Source organism: Balaenoptera physalus (assembly GCF_965194825.1).
Source record: "Balaenoptera physalus genome assembly, chromosome: 2".
In the NCBI taxonomy this organism is placed as follows: domain Eukaryota; kingdom Metazoa; phylum Chordata; class Mammalia; order Artiodactyla; family Balaenopteridae; genus Balaenoptera; species Balaenoptera physalus.
The window spans coordinates 47,199,138-47,221,141 of NC_138883.1; the positions used below are offsets into that span (position 1 = coordinate 47,199,138).

Here is a 22,004-nt window from a genome sequence, read left to right on the forward strand (position 1 = left end):
GTCTAAGACCAGAGTGTCTTAAGCATGAGTACCGTGTATCGGCACTTTCCGCATCCAGGCCCTGGCCTAAGCCCTTCACATTCATTCGTTTATTTAATCCTTATAGCAACACTAAACAATGTTTCCAAATTCCCAACAGATATTAAGCTTTAGGAAACAAGAAATCAGAATTCCCAGAAATTCTTGTGAATTCCTGAAATCATAAGTTATTCTTTATTTTAGTAGTATTTACCAAGGAAGAGTATTTTAGTAGTGGTTTTTATTTTATTTATTTTTAGTATTTTAGTAGTACATATTTATAAAGACCTATATGCTATACTGAATAATCAGAACCTGGAAAATGTGCCAGAAAAAATTAGTGGATAATGCTAGAAAAACCTAACATTTGGGTATCCTAGCAAGATTATCAACACTACACAGAATCATACGTCAAAATCGCTAATTTAGGGAATTATTTTGTTGCCAAATGTGTGAGGTCCACTGGGCAGAAATCTAAGTGTCAGCTGAAGCCTCAGTTCTCTTGGAGGGGGGTGGGTGGCAGGGCTGGTTCAGGGTCCTCTCCAAGCTCACTGGTTGTTGGAAGAATTTATTTCCTTCTGGTGTTAGGACTGAAGTCCCCATTTTCTAGCTAGCTATTGGCTGAGGAGCCCTCTCAGGTCCTCTCAGGTGTACATCCTTGTAAGCTTGGAGTAGGCAGTGGTTTCTTAGATATGACATTAAAAGCAAAGCAACCAAATTAAAAATAGATAAACTGGACGTCAACGACATCAAAAACTTGGGGGTTTCGAAGGACACTGTCAAGAAGGTGAAATGCCAACCCCTAAAATGGAAAAAAAAATGTTTGCAAATCACACTTCTGATAAGGGGCTAACATTCAGAATATATAAGAACACTACAACTTGAAAATTTTAAAAAGACAGATAACTCAATTTTTTAAATGGACAAAAGATTTGAATAGACATTTCTTCAAAGAAGATATACAAATATCAATAAGCGCATGAAAAGATACTCTACATCATTAGCCACTAGGGAAATGGAAATCAAAACCACAAAGAGATATCACTGCACATGTACTAGGATGGCTATAATATTAAAAACATCCATTCATCAACTGGTGAATGGATAAACAAATGAGTTATAGCCATACAATGAAATTTTAGCTAATCACAGAAAGGAAAGAAATACTGATACATGCTACAATATGGATGACACTTAAAAACACTATGCTAAGTGAAAGAAGCCAGACCCCAAACACTATATGTTGTATGATTCCATTTATATGAAATGTCCAGAATAGATAATCCATAAAGACAGAAAGTAGATTAATGTTTGCAAGGGGCTGGGGGGTTGGAGAAATGAGAATCGTTAATGGATATGGGGTTTCCTTTTGGGGTTATTAACATATTCTGGAATTAGGTATTGGTGATTGTTGCACAACTTAGTGAATATGCTAAAAAAAAATTAATTTTTCACTTTGGTGAATTTCATGGCATGTGAATTGTATCTCAATTAAAAAATAATAGAGACCATGGAAGAACTTGGCTTTTGTTCCAAGAGGAAGGAGATAGAAAAGGAAGTAGGAGCAGGAAGAGAAAGAAAGAACTTTTGGGGCAACATGGCTGGAGACTGAGCCTTACTTGTTGAAAGGGACAAGGATAATTTTAAGATTAAGGATGTCCAATATTCCATGTTAAGATGTTGCAAAATTAAACCCTCTCCATCTTACCAAAACCTCAGTGAAGTCTGATAAATACATAAAGACTTCATATAAATTGTTTGTTTGTTTGTTTGTTTGGGTCTTTCTTTGTGTGTAAGCGGTGGAATTAAGTAAAAGCTCAGAGTTCCAAGTGTAGGTCAACACACTATGGAATAGGAATATAATGTGAGGAATAACATGACCAACCACAAACAGAACTAACGTGGGAACTTGGAACCAGAGGTGCGCATGGGAATGTGAGCCCTTGGAAATTTGCAGAAAACTTGGGAAAGGTACTCTACTCTCCACAAACAGGGAATGGAGTTTCTAGATAATATTATCTCAATCTTAAGTGTAAGGGTAACTCCTTACCCTTACTCACAGAGAACATGTGAGTAATCAGTAAAATTTAGTCTAAGAAAAATTTCTATTGCTTCTTTCATATGAGATTTAGACCAGGCCTGCCCTCATGAGGGCTATGTGTATTTCAAATCTCTATCCTCAGTTTCCCAGTTTCTATAAAGTGAGAGGGTTGGTCTTGGTCCTTTTCCATCCCCAAATTCTTAAACCCTAAAACGTTTTAAAAATTTAGCTGAGGTATTCAGTCCAAAGCTTTCTGGGTTAAATTTTTTTTCACTGACAATTTACCCTCAAATCAATAAAATTTCAAATCAGTCAGTTAGGAAAGTCACAAGGATGCCAGCAAGTACTTGCTAACAGATATAAAGCAAAGTTCTTTTTCAACTGGACACGTAAGGCAAGAGAGAACATCCTCCAGACCTACAGTTCTTAAAATCAGTTCTTAAAAACTCAAGGTCCAAGTCCATATCAATGTATTTAGAAACAGTTTTAAATTTAGAGTAACCTAATTTGCAAAATGGAGAAGGGTAACTTCTTCATAAGAAGTTTTCTTTCCTTCTTTGGCAACTTTTTTCTATCTGGAGAACAATATCCCATGAACAGCCTTGTTCCTGTAACTAAACACTCTCATATGAGCCAAATCCCAAAGAAATCAATATAAAGTTTTTATTCCTGTCCCTCTACACCTAAAAACCACCTAGAATGGGTACAGCAGTCAAGAACAGGCTCTCAGGAAAGAAAGGTCTTCTTCCATCTAGAATATAAACTCTGTGAGGGCAGGAGATATCTTATTCATCATTATATCCCCAACACCTAGAATAATGCCTGACACAAATCAATGGTTTAACAAGTGTTTATTAAATAAATGAATGGTTGAAATAGCCACTCTACCACCATGACTTAATTCACTGAACCTCCATTTCTTCATCTGCAGAATGGAGATAATCGCACTTCCGTCATAGAACTTTCTACAGTGTAGGATATGCAATGAGCTTAGCACAGGGCTGGCACGTAGCACTTGCTCAATCCATGGTGCCTCTTGTTGCTATTTTTATAGCAACCTGTCTTTGAAACATTTCCTGATACACATTATGAAAGAGTCTTTTAAAAGTCACACAAATCTGACTAGCAGAGCAGTATAAGGATAAAGAAATTTCAGTTTAAATCAAAAGCCAACACAAATAACCACAGAGAGAATAGTTTTAATGGGGGAGCCACTGTTTGCCCATCAAAGATCTAAGATTTTGAAGGGGCAAAAATGACATTTCCAATTCTGATCTCTCATAGCCCCCAGAAACACTTCAGGAGGAAAAATAGTACTGCCACGACCTTAAAGCATCCACCAGACTGTTCCCAGCTTTACAACTTTAGAAACTTGGATAGAAATCAGGGGTATTGATGGGAAATCTATGAATGGAGTAATCCCACTGCTTTAATTCATACCACAGAATGTCTGATTGTTCAGTTTTGCAAATTAGCAAGTGAATGAACCAAGTTAAAGAAATAAGGACAATGCCACATAAAATACACTCCTCTTGTTTATCTTGACAAGGCATGGTTCCATTTTAATGATTTATGTTAATGTTTTATTGTACAGTGGTTATGCCCTGAAGTGCGTTTTATAAGACTAATGAAGTCTTAGTAATCCCAGACGTCTTCTCCAGCATTCTCTTATTATGTCTTTGCTGAGAACTCGTGTGGGAGAGACCACCAACCATCGTTTGAGTAAAGAAGTTTGTGAATTAGTGAGATGAAAATCAGTCAAGTTCTACAGTAGTGAGGAGTCCAGAGGCCACTCCGATGGGATTCTGTGTTCTCACACAAAAAATTGCCTATTGGTCTTCATTACGAGAGATGAGCAAACTCTGCTGTATTTAGGGTTCATCAAACATCAAACCAATTTTTTTTCAAATGTTTTGGGTTTGCCAAAATCCAAAACACGTTTTGCCCTTAGCATTTTTCCCTTCATTTTCAAACCCCTGTGTATTTTAAGGGAAATTTAATCCTTATGTTTCTGACTCATTTACACTTAACACGTGAACATGTTGTTTCATAAGATTTATTTGAAGTCTATGAAGCCTTGTAAGTCTTTTAAAGTCCTTTTTCCATAGTGGCAGGAAGCTGAGTGTTCCAAAGACATGAAAACGTGGACTCCCAATGAGTGGAATGGGTTTGAAACTCAAGATTTGTTAAGACCCAATGTTAGATTGAGTTAGTCTTGGTAAAACCCATCTTCTCTCCCATAATTACCATCCTCTACTTTGGTGCATGGCTTTTAACAATGAAATTGCTGAGGCCACAAAACAGTCATTTTTGACATTCCTGTGATATATGCCATCAGCTGGATTTCCATACAAGAGAAACGAGTGGAGGTCATTTATTACCTGTGGCCAGTGGAGTATAGTTTAAATTCTGTACTTTCTAGCTTCTAGTCACAACCCTCCATGGATGCCGTGGTCTCCTGGCTGTTTAAGCTAAAAGTCCCTCCGCAGTCCTCATCCTTATCCTCTTCGACCTCCCCCAGCCTCACAAAGGGCTGGGTAGTGTGTGGGGAAGCCCATGTGCACTGGCATTCTACCAGTGCTACCACTTCTCGGAAGGCATATGGGATGGTGGAGGAGGGCTGTCGGAACAGAGTCTTCCTTACCCTAGAGATTCAGAGAATGAAACCCAAGGCAGTGATCAATGCATCGAGGTTTATTATAGATATTGTGGCAGTACTTGGGGTGGCGGGGGGCAGGGAAGGAATGGCGAGGCTTCGATTCCTTCCCTATTCTTATGTCCAGTCGTCTCATGTATCCTTTACCCCTAAGCAGCTATTTCCACTGCAGTGGGCCCCCAGATGGATCTACAAGGTTGGCATAGATGGGTCGCTCAGAGCCATCTCCAGATTCTTCCTAGAATGGATACAAAGCTTGGGGCTCCTGATGTTTCTGGAGGCCAGAAATGATTTGGAGTGATTAGCTGTAAAGCACAAGAATTTTAGAGTTTATCAAATCTAAACCTGTATCTTGCCTCTGCCACTTCTTAGCTGCTTGATGCTTGGGAAGTTAACTATGTTTCTGAAGTCTATTTTCTAACTGCAAGTGGAGATTTAAAATATGCCTACCTCATAAAGTGATTGCACAAATTAAATGAGATTGAACATGGTGAGTGCTTAGTGAGCACATATTAAAACCTCAATGAATGGTACTTGTATTCATTTCTATTACTGTTGCTGTTGTTCTTATTTTCAAACCAACTCCTAGAGGATTTCTCATATCTGGAGTCCTTCTCCCCACTATTTACAACCCCTTTCCCCATTCCAATATTTGGATAGGACTGAATATCCTAGAGTGGCATTTTGCTCTATTCATTTTTTGTCACTGTTTGATGTCCTCAGGGTGTCAAATTAGGAAAGGGTGCCTCCCTCCTATCTGCCCATGGGATCCATCCTGAGCAAGGCATTAGGAAAATCTTTAACCTAACCTTTAAGCAGTGGTCTTCAGTACCATCTCTTCTTAGGTACAACAGTTTGAATTCAAGTATATTTGACTTTCTTTTGAGATGGTCTTCCACTTTTCTCCATTTCAATCGATTCCTCCTCTGTATTCACTCCTCTGCAAGCAGACACATGTATTGATGGCCTTCTTTCTGCCTTCATGGCCTTCAATACCATTTCCTTCCATTATTTATGGAGTGTTTTCTCACTTCTCAACTCCTTCAAGAGGTATCCTCTGTTTAATTCGTACCTTGTTCTCAAAACGAACCCCTCTATCCTTTTCCACAGATTAGTAAATGACTCTACCACCTTCCCAGATACTCAAGCCAAAACTCTGGAGCCACTTTCGTTCCTCCCTTTCCATATCTCCCTGCATGTAATCACTCCATTGATTTCACCTTGGCAGCAAATGTATTTATCCCTCCTCTTCTCTCCATGTTCACCGCTAACACCCCAGGCTTATCCACTATTACCTGATGCCTGCACAACTGTAACAATTTGAACTGCTGATCTTGTTTCCATTCTTCCTCTCCTACAATCCATTCTCCACATGGTAGACCCATCTTTTAAAAATGAACTTCTGATCATGTCATCCTTTTGCTGAAGCCTGTTGTGGCCTTCCCATATTTTTAGGATCCTTCAAGGCCCACATCATCTAGCATATCTTGTTTCGCTCTCCCTCTAGCTCACCGTGCACCACACATACTAACCTTTCAATACTCCAAAGGTGTTGATCTCTTTTCCACATGGGGGTCTTCCCTCTGTGGGTAACAAGTCTCTCCCATTTCTCTCTCAATCAGGTCAATTCCTACTCTTTCTTTCTGTCAGAGCTGAAACGTCACTTCTTCTAAGAAGCCTTTCCTAACCTTCTTCATATATGTTCACAGCACCCAGACTTCTTCTCTGTGAGACTTATAACAAGCATCACTGACTAATTTGGGGGATGACTTTTGTTTACCAGCTCATAGTTGTGTCGTAAGCCTAAACTCCAGGAGGGACTGTGTCTCTTGTTCACTGCTGAATCCCCAGGGCTGACAGGAATGCCTCAGCCTGATTTATTCTTAATAAAAATGTCATGAGTGAATTAACCCCACCTAACTCTGTGCACTCTTGCCCCACATCCCTTCCCATGTGAGTTTCAGCTTGCACAGCTGAAATTTGTACTATTCTAAAGGTCCTTTAGTGGTTGTAGTCAAGGTACTTGATCTGGTTCAGGATTAGATTGTAAGCTCTATGTGGAAAAATGCCACATTTTCTATTTCTTTTGTTTTCACCAATATTCACTATTCCCAATACTATGACATCATATTTACTACTATTTACTGAATGGCTGGTAACTCACACTCTTCCTGGATAACTGTTTACTTATCTGCAAGATTTATCCTTTCTACAGCAACCAGTTATTGATATAACTCTGGTTATATATAGTTGATAGATTTTTCTACATATATATGGTTATATACAGATATGTATATGTTGATAGATTCTTCTACCAACTGAGTGGCAATATGAAATCAATGTTGTCAAACTTCAGTAATCATTTTAAATTTTTAATAAATTATTAGCTTAATATTCAGTAACTTCATACTTCTGATAAATCATATTAATTCTAAGGCATGACCTAATTACATGAGAAAAAATAGCTCCAGGATACAAAGACATTTAAAACACATTGTTTAAATTCATTAACTGATTGGATGAGGGCCACCCACATTAGGGAGGGCAATCTGCTTTACTCAGTCTCATGTTAATCTCATCCAGAATGTTAATCTCACCCCGCAGACACACCCAGAATAATGTTTGACCAAGTATCTGGGCACCTCACGGCCCTGTCAAGTTGACACATAAAATTAGCCATCACACCTTGGTTTTCCTAAATCTTTCTGCTTTTGTCTTTAAGAATTTTTTAAAGATTAAAAGATTAAAGTCTTCCCTCAAACTTTACACCAGATTAAATCCCCTTAGTCTTCTTCATTCCTATAGTCCCCTGTCCTTTCGTTTTGTTTTGTTTTTTTTGGCTGCGTCAGGTCTTAGTTGTGGCACACAGGATCTTTGTTGAGGCATGCAGGATCTTTTGTTGCAGTGTGTGGGCTTCTCTCTAGTTGTGGTGTGCGGGTTTTCTCTCTCTAGTTGTGGCGCACGGGCTCCAGGGCACATGGGCTCTGTAGTTTTATGGCACGCGGGCTCTCTCGTTGAGGCGCACGAGCTCAGTAGTTGTGGCATGCGGGCTTAGTTGCCCTGCAGCATGTGGGACCTTCGTTCCCCGACCAGGGATTGAACCTGAGTCCCCTGCATTGGAAGGTGAATTCTTTACCACTGGACAGCCAGGGAAGTCTCCCCTGTCCTTTCTTATTTATGACATTTATCATTCTTATAATCAATCACATGTCTAATATCAGTAATTCTCCTGTCCCATAGTTCCATGGCTGCAGAGGCTATATTTCACTTAGTTTCTGCTACTGTCCTAGGTCCCAGCCCTGTGCCTGACCCAGTGGAGGCACCTGATAAACACTGGTTGAATTGAATTGATTATGTTCTAGTTCCTTGGTTTTATGACCTTTGAACAATTGTTCTCCAGGTCTGCATCCATGCTGCACTGTATCCCAAGTATAAATGGTGACAGTCTTCTTCCCATCTGTTTTCTACTGAACAACGGGACCATGACTAAAATTTTTCTCAAGCTTTGGGTTTAGTCAAAATCCATACTCAGTCAAACAACAAACATTTTGGATCTGTTGCTCATTTTTCCAGCACAGAACAGTGGTTTCAGCAGCATACAACCCAGCCTGTCATTGTCTACCCACACTACCCTCAGAGAGGAAACCCTCTCTCTTGAGGAAGAGCACAATTAAGGTGATTGTGACTACAATTATTTGCCAGTCCCGCTTTGCATCCCTTGATAAACTTTATTATCAAATGTAATAGAAAAAACCAAAAACAAAGGAAATCCTGAGGCACTTCTCGGATAAGACAATCTGGGGCATCTCCCTCCTAAAAAAATTTTTTTTAATAATATGTGTTCCATGTTTAAACTTGAAATATTATATTATGAAATTTCTCTACAGTCTTACTATATTTAAACCATAGCTACTCTTTCATTTTTACTAGGAGATGAAAGCTTAGCAAAACCCTAATTTACATTAATTTTTAAAAAGAAAAATTATGACAGCAATTACCACTAAAATGCTGCCCTAACCTTTAAAGTGTCACACATGCAAATGTAACTATTTATTATTTTCCTCTCTTTCAGCACTATAGTAGAGAAGGAATGAGGTCAGCCTAAGACTCAAAAGACCTACTTTTGATTCTTGGCTCCATCTCTTTCTAGCCTTGTAACTTTAGCTATCAACTCATCAACATGTAAAATGACGATGGTTAATGCCTTTCCTACCTGTCCCCGAAAGAGTTGTATAAATTAAGAGAAATCCTATGTAAACATCTTTATAATTATTAAGGACTACACATGTGAAGCTAATATTGATGCTATGTTAAACAAGTATATTTAACCTATATTTTTAAATAAAGGTTTTCTCAAAATGAATTTTCCATTAAGATATGACATAAATTGTACTTTTAAACATTTTCTCCAGAGTCCATACTTAACTTTTTTATACAGCAACTTCTTTTCCTAACTCCATTAGGATACCTTGTACTTAATTATTAATGAACATATAATTTGTTGAATGAACAAATGATTACTTCATCTTTTCAGGTGGGTAGTTATTTGATAAAGCAACACCTTTAGTTAATTTCTTACCCAATGCATATATAGGCAACTGCAATTTTCAGGAAGAACTTTAAACCTCAGGGAATTCAATAAATTTTATTTAAGTTAAAGATGCTCTGTTATAAAGCACCAGGCAAGTTGCTAAATAAAAGGCAATGCTGGCACCATGTTTAAACTTCTCAGTGAGGCTTCCATCTTAGAAAAGGATTCCTTGATGGTTTATTTCCACCAGGGCATCAGAGACAGCAGCCTGCTCTCACCATCTGGGTATAATAAAGGAAGAATTTGAGTCATAAAAATTTCTACCCAATTTAAGATGCACAGTATTGCTTTTCTCAAACTAACCACCCCTGGTGGTTCCAGTTAATACTTCCGTTCAAAATTTTTTTAAAAAAAAACCTTAAAAGCCTTTTAAGCTGACACTCAAAATAATTTGGGAAACAATGTTAAGATTTAATCTTTTTACATCAAACCTCCTGTGAGATACGACTGTGTAGGCTCTCCCCAGTTCTCCCCCACTTATGGCAGACCTGCGGAGAAGCAATGTACAGGGTAGGAATCAGTCTTCCCAGGAAAGTGAATGATGAGACAATGTTCATTTTAGATTTCTCCACAGAGCCGGGTTTAATCAACAGCAAAAACAGCAAATCCAACAGAGGATTGGATTCTGTCGAGTCACAGGCAAACTGAGTCAAGAGCAAAATATAATTTTTTAACTGCTTTTCCAAAGTCTGAATCTTTGTCAAGCAATATCCCATGATTTTTTACCAGCTTATGGGAAAATATTCTCTACTTAACCTGGCTACTGGATATACCACAGACTCAACAAGAAACTGGTGTGAACCAAGAGTAGAAACTTTGGAATTGACAAAAACATATTTTCCAGACATTGGTCTTGAATTGCCTTTGATTAACATAGGTTCATTTGAAGTAGGAGGAGAAAGAACAGGAGAAAAGAGAGCATAATGATGAAGAAGCATCTCTTCTACCTCTCGTTGGTAAAAAATTTAGTTTCTTGTACAGATTTTTAAGATAAACAAAACTTCAGACTTTAGATTGAAAAACAATGAAAGAAATTACAAGCGGAAAAAAATTTTAGACCGACTTTATAAGAATGGAAAATTCATGGGCATCAAAACCAAACAGGAATAATTTGGCAAAAATGTGACCAAGAGTTACTATCACTGCTATGTAAAGAGCTCATTTGAGTAGATAGAAACGACAAAAACACCCCCCCAAAAAAAATGAACAAGGGGTACAGACTATCACAAATGGAGAAATCCAAAGCAAAGAAACATATGAAAAAAGCTCAACCTCACTAGTAAGCAAATAGTTACAAATTAAAGGAAAATGCTATGCTTCATCTGTTAAACTGACAAAGATTTTAAAATAATACTAATTTTAATGAATATAAAGTGAGATGTATAAAACTCTTAAACATTGCTGGCAAGAATATAACTTATTTTAACTTTTCTGAAACCATTTTAACGATAAACATTCAAAGTTTTAAAAACACACTTAATCTTTAACCCAATACATTCATTTCTAAGGTTCATTATCCTAAGAAAATAATTAAAGAATCTCACAAAGACCCATGGGGAAAAATACTCATCGTCATTTTTATATAATAGAGGAAAATTATAAATAATCTAAGTTATAACAATAAATGACCAAGGGATTTAATGTGATAGAATATGATGTCAACATGAAAAGCAATGTTTTTAAAGAATAATTGATAGCAATGCAAAAATGCCATCCCAGGAATCAAGTGAAAAAGTAGAACACAAAACTATATATTCACCATCACCATATTTTGGTTAAAATACATGCATAGGAAAGAAAAGACAAGAAGGAAATACAAGAATATGTCAATAGGGGATAAAGGAAACTATATTTTCTTCCTTGTACTTGTATATTTTCTAAATGTTTTATAGTAAACATTATTTTATAATTTTTAAAAGTTCGGATTATGGAATAAAAGACCTGCTACTGATAAATTCTTGTCAGATAGGTCAGTGGGATATCAACTTGGCTTCAGAAGGGAGTCAGTGAGTGCAAAAACAATAATATTTCTACTTGTTTTGAACTTCAAAGCTCAAAATCAACCTCATCCAAGCGTCCATGGAAATATCCCTAAGTATTCTAACTCAAAGAAATCTCCCCTTCAAAAATTCACACTTTGTTTACATACATCTTTTTATTTGAGAGCTATCATTGATCTACTATTCTAAGAACATTAGATGTGTTAATTAACCATCATTATTCCCATTATAAAGATGGGAAAATGAGGCATAGAGCAGTTAAGTGACTTGCCCAGGATCACACAACTAATAAGTGATAGAATGAGGATTGAAATCCAGTCAGTGTGACGTCTACACCACGTCTCTCTACAGCATTTTCGTATGTTCTGTCTGCTGGGTCACCATTTCATGTGTGTTTAGGCTCCCCAGTGAGAGTGTAGATCCTTTAGGGGCAAGCATAGGACCTTGGACTTCTTCATCTTGTCCTCAATAAAGCCCAGAATGTTGTTAGGGACTAAGGATGCTGATCATAAATATGGATTTAATTGTATCAAAAAGCCAAGTCGAATGTGTTTACTCCAAGAAGAATACTTTAGAAATTATTATTACCGGTTTTCAAGACTTGTTTCCTAGACAGATATCTCTAAAAAGCAAACAATAGCTGGTCTAAATATGCTCCAGCCTTAACTTCCCTGATTCAGCAACAAAAAGACAAATTTTTTAAAAAAAATTTTCACTGAAAAAATCAATATGTTATGAATGGCCTTTCATATAAACCCATTCATTATCTGTGGAATTCTTTAGGACAAATGCAATTCAAAGGTGAGAAATAAAGAAGGATAGAATGAAAGATCCTCCTTTTGCATTCTTGCCAGATAGGCAAGTGGTTTATAAACTTGGCTTCTGAAAGGAGGTGGTAAGTGCAAAGCACAATTATTGTGCTACCTGCTGCCTCAGCCAGCTTGGTGGTGAAACATGTTTAATAGTATGTAACGTGATGCAAGTTTGGCGGGGGAGGTGGCCAAGAGAATAAAAAAACGCAACGTGTTATCCAAGTGAAATTACTGGAGAATTCTGGGTTGGTAGATTACCCAAATTATATTTTGGCCAAATGATTGAAGTGAAGGTCTCCTAATGGGTAGAAAACACTGCTGGACCCTTACTGACCAGGGAAGACTAAGACTCCATGTTGTAACAACAACCACCAGAAACCAAACTTGCAGTTATAGGGGTCAGATTGGTGGTTGCCAGAGTAGAGGTGGCGGTGGGGCGGTGGGGGGTTGAAGGTGAGCAAAATGGGTCAAGGGGGTCAAAAGGTACAAATGTCCAGTTATAAGTCATGGGATGTGATGTACAGCACGGTGACTATAGTTAATAATACTGTTGTATATTTGAAAGCTGCTAAGAGAGTAGATCTTAAAAGTTCTCATCACAAGTAAAAATTTGTAACCATGAAAAAAAAAAAAAGACTCCATGTTGTAACTCAGTTTAAAGCCAGTCCTTCCAGCAGTGGCCCCTGACACCAAAGCTGGCACAGGCCTGGTTCAGAAGAAAGAGTGCCAGCATGTTGAGTCACCAAATCATTTTCTGGAGCAGATTTTTCTTGGATGCCTCCCATGCAGTTGCATCAAGGAACGGATCCTATTTCATTTATGAGCTCATAGCCCTAAGCGATGTCTCTATGAATATTCAGAGAAGAGATTAAAGGAAGTGTCAAGAATATTTTTAAAATATCAAGGTGCTGAAGGCAATTTAAAAAATACTAGGCTTCTAGGACCATGCGCTGAAATCAACACCAGCATGAACTCTAGCCATGTTTGCCATTTCTAGTGACTGTTGCCATGCTTCTTACATCCCATATCCCTTTCTTATTTTATTGTATTTTTTAATTTTTATATTTTTTAACATCTTTACTGGAGTATAATTGCTTTACAATGCTGTGTTAGTTTCTGCTGTATAACAAAGTGAATCAGCTATATGCATACATATATCCCCATATCCCCTCCGTCTTACGTCTCTCTCCCACCCTCCCTATTCCACCCCTCCAGGTGGTCGCAAAGCACCGAGCTGACCTCCCTGTGCTACTATCAGAGTGGCCATCATAAAAAAATCTACAAACAATAAATGCTGGAGAGGGTGTGGAGAAAAGGGATCCCTTTCTTATTTTAGAAAGCTGTTTAAAGCTATTTGCTAATGGAAACTCTGGCAGCACCTTCAGTGAGACAACTTTTGTAAGTTTACATTGACTGGACCCTATCTGTTCTTCCTGTTCCCAAGTATGTTAATAACACAGTGCTCAGTACTTGGTAGGTACACCATGTATGTTGTTAAACTCTTGGTTCTTTTTATTGCACCGTGGCCCAGTCTAAGAATCTCCTCTCCCCCTAAAACCTCCCTAAGCTCATTCCCCACTCTCATTCAGTCCTTCCTTCCTATCATTAATCTAGTATCTTCTACACAAGATGATTCCCCTGTTGAAGGATATTTTGGTGAAGCATCTTCTGCTTCAGCTACAGCAACCAAAAATCCCACTCAAACATCTCTCTGCAAGGAGAATGTTAAGGTTGTCCAGCAGTTTGCCTCTTCCTGTTTCACCACATCCACGTCCTCACAGCCACATCTCTCAAAATCCTCTGTACGTGATTCTCCTCCATTTCTCAGATTGCAGTATTTCTCCAAGTGCTTGTATCTGCAGGGGACAGAGACCAATTTCCTCAGGTGCTACAGTGCATCCCTGTCATATTTTAATTGTCTTCAAGGAGTTTAGAGAGAAGAATCCTGAACTTGGAATTGGAGGACCTGATTTCTAGTATTGAATGATGGAAACCACTTAACTTTTGTCTCATTCGCAAATGGGAAATGAAGATCCCTATCCCAAATATCTCTTGGTAGCAAGGATTAGAATCTTTAATATATTTGAAAATGCATAAAGCCTATGGAATTATGCAAATAAAATATAAATGCATACAGGCAAATTCAAACAATTTCAAAAATGTTAGTTGATTCAAAGTATGGAGTCACTCTTATGGTCAACCAAAATTTACCTGTAAATGGCCAAATCAATCATATTCAGATTAAAAGAGCCTTTTACCCTTTTACTCTTCAAAACATTTAAGAGTATTGCGCTAAAAAGGTAAACACTATAACAGGTCTTTGAAGTAGGAACTGGTTCTGCTGCCTTTCCCCCTCATTCCAACCCCTTCAAAGTCATCAAAGCAATGTTCTTAAAGTGTGAATGTCTTACAAGTAGCTTCTAATGGATTCACCCTTCACTCTGTTCCCCACTAATCAGAGGTAATCTGACTTGTACGTTCCTAATTATGCCTTTTGCAAAGAGCATTAAGGCTAAGATTGGTTTTAAATGGTCCTAAATGCATCTCTGCTTTTGACCTGGGCTGCTCTGGCCATCATGCATCCTGATATTAGAGCAATCCTAAGGGCAGTATGTCCCAAGGGCACCTAGACAGTAGGGTTTTTTTCAGGGTCACTTCCCTTTCTTTTCCCTCAACTAACTGTGGGATGTTCCCTAACTGATGATGTCCTTAGACCCCTCCCAAAAGAAGATCAAAATTTTCAAAGGATCATCCTTGTCTGAAAGATTGATTTTCAAATTTAGTGCACATTAAAACAAAAACCAAAATCCCAAATCTTTGGGGGATATTGTTCAAAATGAAGATCCCTAGCCCCATATCCCAGATATTTTAATCTGGTTGGGTGAGGCTAGGTATGTGCAACTTATATAAGCAGATTAACCTGTTCACAGATGTTGGTAATCTGCCTTTTGAGAAACACTGTACTGCATAATAATGTCTATCCCAGGCCCAACTCACCTTCCAGGCTTAGCTCCTACATTAACTCTCAACTCCCATTCTTACTGTGTACACCACGCACGCATGCACACACACACACACACACTCAAACACACACGCACACGCTCACACATTGGGCCACAGAGGATGATGGAGAGTCCAACGTGTATTCTCTTCCCCTGTTCTCTCAGCCTTGACTGTCCTTGAATGTCCTTCTGTGTTCCCCCTGCCACATGAAATCTGTATGTTTTCAAGGTCTTGCCCAGACACCAGTTCTAAAGCCTGCCCTGATATCCCACTTCAAGAAAAGATATCCCAATTCTTTCCTTGAAGTTTCTGGAGAACCAGTTTATATGTCATTTGATCCTTACTGAAATATTCCTAGCATTACACTGATTTTTCAGTCTATCAGTGTTCATTAGTAAACTGTGAAATACTTGGAGTTAAGTATCATACCTCTTTATCTTTTTAGTCCTAGCAGAGGGCTGTGAACATAATAATTGCTGAATAAATGTTTGTAAAATTAAACCTACTTTAATTACGTCTATTAGATGTATTTAAAGTTAGTTACTTAAGCATCTCTCCCGTCTTCCCTTGGAATATTGAGGTAGAGACCATCTCTGATGAACGTGTAATAATACACAGCCCAGCTAACCAAAAATATACATTGCTATGTCTCTGCTTTGAAAGGGCTGCTTACCTTGTTTTGGCAATTTTGGGCTCCAGAATCTCATCCATAATAGATAGGCTGTAACTACAAGTATCTAAATATAAAAAAAATACTTAGGATAGTTCTTTAATGAAGAACTTAAAAAGATTCCAAAATATTAACTTGGAAATTAAATAATCCAATATTAAGAAAACCCTTTATACTCATCAAATTAGCAAAATATTAACAGGATTGATAACACCATGTATTATTAAGGAGATGGGGGAACAGAGCACCGTCATATGTGGTGGGTGTGTAAACTAGAACAACAGTTTTGGAGAACAATCTGATAGCTTCTAGCAAGATATAAGGACTCACTGACCCAGTAATTCTACTGTTTTGTAATCTTCCCTATAGAAATTCACACATGAATACACAGAAAAATACACACAAATAGTCATTGCAGCATGAACTGTAAGAGCAAAAGATCTATTAGGGGATATGTAAATAAGTATTGGTATGGTCACACTATAGGATATTTTGCAGCAGTTAATTATAAGAGATATGTACATGTACTGATATGGAAAGATCTTTAATACATATTGTTGAATTTAAAATGAAAGTTGTAGCGCCTGTATTGAAGTATACTCTATACTTATTTCTTTTAAGTTGATACTACAAGTTCAACAAAATAATGTCTACATTGAACTGCAGTTCAAATGTAAACCTATGTATTAAAAGGTGTGGAAGAACATAACACAAACTGAGGACATGCGTTACCCCTCTTAAGGAGATGAGTGAAATTAACACAGGGGATGTAGGAAGAAGGGGGACAGCCCAGAGTGGACTTTTCCTTTATTTGTGTTGTCTGAGTGTATGTTAAGTGAGCTCGTATTCATATGTGAATACCATTATGGAAATGTTTTACATAAATGACTTGTGCTGTAAAATGATAAATACATTCTACTACATATATGGTATAGTAGAGTACTATATTATATGGTTACCCTACTATCCAGACACTATATAATTAGCTTAAAGCTGCAGTTTCCAAAGGATGTGCAGAGGTTCTGATGCTAATTGCCAATTTCCTTTCACAAAAGGCTGACACAGACACTTAAGAAGCCTGTTGAAAACAGAGATCTCTGTTTGGTCTGGTTACACTCACTTTCTTCCTGTTTCCATGGGTCCTTTTCTCAATGTCCTCACGCCTGCATGCTACACTCGCCCTGTGTTATCATTTTCCTATCCCAGGACTGATGACAAATCACAGAAGTCCTTACTCTCTACAGCTCTGTATGTATTAGTCAGAGTGCTCCAGAGAAACAAAACTAAGAGCCTAGATATAGATATATGGAAAGAGATTTATTATGAGGAACTGGCTCACATTGTTATGAAAGCTGAGAAGCCTCGTGACTTGCCATCTGCAAGCTGGAGGCCCAGGAAGGCTGGTGGTGTAGTTTCAGTCCAAACCCAAAGGCCTGGGAACCAGAGGAGCCAATGGTGTAAGTCCCAGTCTGAGTCTGAAGGCCCGGGAACTAGGAGCACCAATGTCTGTGGGCAGAAGAGGACGGATGTCTCAGCTCAAGCAGAGAGCAAATTGTCCTGTCCTCCACCTCGTAGTTCCTTTCAGACCCTCAGTGGATTGGGTGACGCCCACCGGCACTGGTGAGGTGATCTCCTTTACCCGGTCTGCAGATTCAAATGCGAACCTCATCCAGGAACCCCCTCACAGGCACACGGAGAGATGCTTTCCCAGCTATGTGCTTACCCCTTACCCCAGTCAAGCTGATGCATAAAATGCACCATCACAACCCAGCAGAGCCCACAGCTTTGCCTATTTGCCAGGAATGGCTGCACAGCCCTGCAACTGGCTCTCGCTAACACGAGCTGCTTGCTAAGGTGCTGCTTCTGAAGCTGTGTTCTCTGCAGCCCCAGAAAAGGGGAGTATTGTAAACACTCTGTTCGTAGAAGAGTCACCGTGATTGGGGGTTCCGGCTAAAATGGATTTTGCTCCCCCTTTCCTCCTACCTCTGGAGAGAGACACGGAGTTTAGATATTCCCTATTTCTGTGGCACCTGAGGCTTACACAGTTTGGGGAAACCCTCTTTAGGAAAGCAAATAGAAAATTACAAGTAAAAATTGCTAGGGTCTATCTCAGGTCCTTAGAAAAGACATGCAAGTATAAGGTCCTAAATCTTAAGTTTCATTATCTTCTTGGTAAGTCCCTCTGTGCAGTGTGTCATATCAGTAAATTTGCACCTGAGGTGGTTTAATCATCTCATAGCCACTGTTAGCTAAGTCACATAACACTCTGGGTAATTTAGTAAACATTACCGACCTATGATGATGGTGATAAGATTGGTGATAAATAAGGGTATATGAATACAGATTCTGCCCTAAATTATTCTAAGATAAAAACATAGATAGCTAGTGGGAAGGAGCTGCATAGCACAGGGAGATCAGCTCGGTGCTTTGTGACCACCTAGAGGGATGGGATAGGGAGGGTGGGAGGGAGACGCAAGAGGGAGGAGATGTGGGGATATATGTATATGTATAGCTAATTCACTGTTATAAAACAGAAACTAACACACCATTGTAAAACAATTATACTCCAATAAAGATGTTAAAAAAAAAACAACACAGCATACATCCTGCTTTATCTATCCTGTAGGTCATGGTAATACACACTAAAAGAAAAACAAGTAAAAAACTCAGTGACTTTGGAGGACCCACAGATTTTGTGTATACAGGTAGTTCCAATTTTCTGCCAAAACTGTTTCAAACAAGAGTTATATTATTTGTAAGAGTTCGTCAATACAAATTTTATACATGATTTGGTTGACAAATTTTATAATCGGCAGATTACCTGTAGGAAATGGAAATCGTTTCTCATGCACTAGTAGGGGGGTTAATGGCGTTTGCAGCGTTTCCCAGCTGTGTCCCTACCTTCAGAAACCACACACTGACGTTCCCTGAAAAATGCAAGGACAATCGAAATAGTACTTTGGATTTGGTTTAAGAAAAGCTGCTTATATTTGAGGGTATCGTCGTCTTGGAACAATGCGGATCTTGAGCCAACCTTAAGTTTATCGTAATATAATGGCGGGTGGGGTGAAGGGGAACTCACCATTCACTAAAGACCCATGAAAGAAACAATGAGCGGTCGAGAATAACTTAATAGCAGACCTTCTTTTTAATATTGAATGGGGAAATTTAGGCAAATTTTAAAGTCTGTCTTTACATAAACATTGTGGTAAGGTAAAATTGTTTTAATTAACAGTAATCTTGCTTTTTTTTTATCATGTCAGCCAAAGATACACTTCCCAGCGTCTTCTCTCCGTATTTGCCAAATAATTTCTCTAACCGATACTCTAGCAATCATAATCACCATCATCATCATCATAACAATAGCTACAATTCATAGGTGCACCCACTCTGGTCAGTCACTGTGCTGATGACGTACGTAAGCGCAATCCTCGCCATGACATAGATGAGATTCCACAAAGGCTCTTCTTCCTAAAAGACCATCTTGATATCTAGGTTCAGATTGAAACTTCACTCTTTCTACTTCCCTGGTATATCAGTTAGGAGTTTGGGAGCCTTCCAGTTACAATGCCAGAAAACCTTAAAACAGGATATTTTTTTTAAATCTCATGTGACTAGAAATCCAGGTAGGGTCACCTTCAGCAGAAACTTGATCCAGCAACTCAATCCACATAACATGAAATTTGTTCTTCTCTGTCCCTCCATTCTGCCTTCCTCAATGTTAGCTGCTCAGGAGGTCCAGGTTCTCCCCTTGAGATTAAAAAAAAAATAGCTGCTGGGACTTCCCCGATGGTGCAGTGATTAAGAATCTGCCTGCCAATGCAGGGGACTCGGGTTTGAGCCCTGGTCCGGGAAGATCCCATATGCCGTGGAGCAACTAAACCCCTGCACCCCAACTACTGAGCCTGTGCTCTAGAGCCAGCGAGCCACAACTACTGAGTCCGTGTGCCACAACTACTGAAGCCCACACGCCTGGAGCCCGTGCTCCACAACAAGAGAACCACCACAATGAGAAGCCTGTGCACCACAACCAAGAGTAGCCCCTGCTCGCTGCAACTAGAGAAAGCCCACGCGCAGCAACGAAGACCCAACGCAGCCAATAAATAAATAAATAAATGTATGAAGAAAAAAAAAATAGCTGCTAAGTTCCAGGCCTCACATTCTCACCACAGCACAGTGAATGGCAAGGTCCTCAGAAGCCCTTAGATTCTGTCTTCTTGGCCCACCTTGTCACGTGTCAACCCATATGCCATCACTGTCACAGAGGAGCAGGTGAGACAAGGTGACTGGCCTAAGGGATCAGCTCACCCTTTGAGCTCCACGTAAGGTGATGTTTGTCTCATGGATGAGACTGAGGTAGGAGGAACTTCACCAAAAGGAAATCTTGGTGCTATTGGCAGGAAAAGGGAAGAATAGAGGTTGGGGGGAGAGGGGTATCAGCACCAAAAATATGTCTACTACACCTGCTAAGTATTATTCTCATACAGCTAAGAGAATCTAAAGCTTTGATATAGCAATCTGCTCATGTGCATTCAGCTAAAAATAGTAAGTAAAATTGTTTGTCCCTCATTCTCTCTCCACTCCCTGAATAAAAGGAAAAAAATTGAATCCTTATCTACAATAGAAAATCCTACTAATAAAGATTATATTTAGTCACTATGTATATGGAGTTTCTTCTCTATAGAAAAGCTATGGTGACCTAATGACCAGAATCCAAAATCCTCCAAAAAAGCAAAGACCAAATCTATGTGAGAGGAAAATGGGCACAAAAATGATGATCCAAACAATAGAGTTCTAATGTTCTTTCCACTCTTTTTAGAGATTTCCATGTCAATCAGACCATTTGTACCCATGCGTACCTTCATACTATGTATTTTTAAATTTTTCTTATACAAATAATTTTTATCCTTTGATCAAGACTTTGTTGAATTGCTAAAAGCATAACTATATTTGAAATTGTTCAAATATGCAGAACTGAAATGTGTTAAATCTTCACATATTTGAGTTCAAGATTGCTACACTTGCTGACAATAATGTACTCCAAATATGAGAGCAAGACAGAACACTGTGCCATGTGTATTGATGAACCAGGTATAGGTCTGAATTTTCACCACACTCAACAACAACAAGAACATGTTTAGACTTGAAGCAAAAACCAAAAGAGTAAGAGGAATTTTCTCTTTCATATATATATATATTTTGTATATAAATGGAGTATAACCTTTATTTTTTTTTGTGGTAGGTAATCTTTTTTTTACATCTTTATTGGAGTATAATTGCTTTACAATGGTGTGTTAGTTTCTGCTTTATAACAAAGTGAATCAGCTCTATGTATACATACATCCCCATATCCCCTCCCTCTCGAGCCTCCCTCCCACTCTCCCTATCCCATCCCTCTTTTTCATATGTTAACAGAAGATTTGTTTGGAATATTATTTGTGATGGTGGTCAGTTTACCATAAAAAGTACGGTTTAACTTGCTTTTAAACAGAGTGGTGGGAAATGGATTGGACTGAGGTGAAAGAAATTTAAGTTGTAGTCTTATCTTTGTCCCTAAATAGCTGTGTGACCTTGGGCGAGTCACTTTCCTTATTTGCGCAATGTCCAGTTTGGCAGAGGTTATCTTTATGAGTGCCTAAGCCTGAACCTACTAGAATTTTGTGACGTGAGCATACTAAGTAGGGGGCTTCATTTACCTAAATATCTAAAATGGAACATTGCCATCCCTTCCCTCCTAGGAAATTGATATCAGATGATGGAGATAGAAAGTTTGTAGGATAATTCTGGGTTTTACAAACAAATTTCCACGTACCTCTTTAATTTGCGATTACCTCAAGTAAGCAACTCCCTTTACACTTTTATTCAAAAATAACAAGCTGTGTTTGAAATGCCGGTATACGCCATTTATTACGCTCTCCAACCCAAACACGAAAACATTTGTACTTATGTTATGACTTCACCTGGTGGCTTTCATTTTCCCCAACATAAAGACAGGGTGAAGCAAAGTAATAGAAAAATAGAAAACATCTTTGTCGGAAAATGAGATTGCAGCTGTGTAACTGGAGCACACAACCATAAATCAGAATGTCAAATCCAAAACACATGACTTTTTGCAAGTTCTCCATGTGCGCTCTAATGTGATTACAGCCTGGTTGCTATTATGATTTAAAACAAAGTCTTTCATGCTAGAAACAAAATGCGGAATGTGAGCCG

At 38.6% G+C, this 22,004-nt stretch overlaps 1 long non-coding RNA gene and 1 pseudogene across 4 annotated transcripts in view; one reads left to right on the forward strand and one right to left on the reverse strand.

Annotated features, from left to right (window-relative positions):
- LOC309655367 (nuclear cap-binding protein subunit 2 pseudogene) overlaps positions 1-22,004 on the forward strand; it is a 388,523-nt pseudogene that overhangs the window by 90,124 nt on the left and 276,395 nt on the right. The gene's annotated exons all lie outside the window — the stretch shown is intronic.
- On the reverse strand, positions 4,721-7,634 carry LOC309654737. Of its 3 annotated transcripts, none has more exons than XR_014260422.1 (3): positions 6,248-7,634; positions 5,525-5,655; positions 4,721-4,953 (listed from the first exon to the last, which is right to left on the reverse strand). It is a non-coding gene; the product is annotated as an uncharacterized lncRNA (long non-coding RNA). The 3 variants fall into 3 exon arrangements; XR_014260423.1 differs by having other exon boundaries at positions 4,721-4,989; XR_014260424.1 differs by having other exon boundaries at positions 4,721-5,020.